At 38.0% G+C, this 1,690-nt stretch overlaps 1 pseudogene; it reads right to left on the bottom strand.

The window, feature by feature from the left end:
* Nucleotides 1-1,566: 1,566 nt before the first annotated feature.
* On the bottom strand, nucleotides 1,567-1,690 carry LOC134361409 (small nucleolar RNA SNORA51; annotated as a pseudogene).

The following is a 1,690-nucleotide window of genomic DNA, read 5'->3' as shown; positions in this document are numbered from 1 at the left end:
GCCCCAAAAGACAGATACCACATGACCTCATTCATGTGTGGAATCTAAGAAAAAAAAGTCGGTATTATAGAGGCAGAGAACATAACAGTGGTTACCAGAGACTGGGGAGGGAAAGCAAGGAGAAGCTAGCTAATAGGTACAAAATTACAATTAGAAAGAAGAAATAAGCTCTGATGTTCTATTTCACAGTAGGGTGGCAATGGTTAACAGTTAAGTTTTGTATGTTACGTAATAGCTAGAGGAGAGGCTTTTGAATGTTTTTGACACAAAGAAATGATAAATGCATGATGTGATTGACAAATTAACTACCCTGAAACAATTATTATACAACATATATATGTGTATCAAAACATCAGATTGTACCCCCCATAAGTATGTACAATTATATCGTGTAAGTTAGAATTTTTTTTTAAAAAGTGCCTTGGGGATACAAGATGATTCCATATGGAGAAATGAAGCTGAGAAAAATACTTAAATGACTATGTAAGAACACACAGATTATAGGGGCAAAGTTGGAAATAATTTTTTGAGCTCTTGTGTTTCTCATTCTCTTACCACTTATTCAGCCCCCACTCTGTTTGCGTCTATAATATAATACACCTAGGGGATTTATAATTACGATGGCTTCCAAAAATATACACACTTGATTAGGCTAAAGCAAATTTCTCAACCTTGGCATTATTGACATTGTGGACTGGATAATTCTTTGCTGGGTGGAGGGGACTGTCCTGTGAATTGTAAAATGTTTAGCTGCATCCCTAGCCTCTTCCCCCTAAATGCCAGTAGTGAAAATACTACCATGCAATGCCAAATGTACCCTGGGGTGCATAATCACCCGTTTGAGAACCACTGGATTAAATCAACCATCTTTAGTTTGTTCCTGAGCTTTACAAGTTTATTTTAACTCCTACCACCCTGTTGTAACTGCTAGGTTTTAGATTCAGTAAATAGATGCATAATAAGAACTATTTACTGAGATGGGAAAAACCAGGAGAGGAACAGCTTTTGGAGGAAAATCGAGGGATCCAATTTAAACATGTTATGTTTGAGATGTCTGCTCAACACCTAAGAAATTAAGTGAGCAGTTGTCTATACACATCTGGTGTTCAGGTGATAAATCAGAAATGAAAGATATAAATTTAAGACTCATTAACATACAGAGGATATTTCAAGCCATGAAACTGGATGAAGATCATCCAGGGAAAGGCTTTTATTGGAGAGATGTGAGTCTGGAATCCTACTGACAATTAGTGGTTGAGAATGAGAGGAGGAGCCAGCAAACAGATGGAAAAGAAGCAGTCAGTGAGGCAGAAGCAAAGCAGAAGATTGTGATGACCTAGAAGCCAATAGAAGAACATGTGCCATGAAAGGGAGTGTGGTCGGCTGAGTCAAATCTGCTGAAATGTTAAGAAAATTGAAAATAAAGTGTATTCATTTGATCTTACTCAACTTCTTCTGCAGCTCGGGGTTTGTTGCTACTTCCATGTGGTTCCAGAGTTACACATACATGTTGTATAGTATCATTTACCATATTTTATTGTAACTGGTTTTTTTGCCCCCTGAATTGCATATCCCCCCATTCACAATACAGACCAGGCACAAAGCCTGGGCTAAAGTGTATAATTTACTTTGCCTCCTCTTTCTATACAGCCAGTGTAAGAACACAGACTGTGGTAAGCACCAGGAGGCC

This window comes from Cynocephalus volans, chromosome 12, assembly GCF_027409185.1.
Source record: "Cynocephalus volans isolate mCynVol1 chromosome 12, mCynVol1.pri, whole genome shotgun sequence".
Classification (NCBI taxonomy): Eukaryota; Metazoa; Chordata; class Mammalia; order Dermoptera; family Cynocephalidae; genus Cynocephalus; species Cynocephalus volans.
Note: the sequence above shows the minus strand (reverse complement) of the source record. Positions and strands in the feature narration are given on the sequence as shown.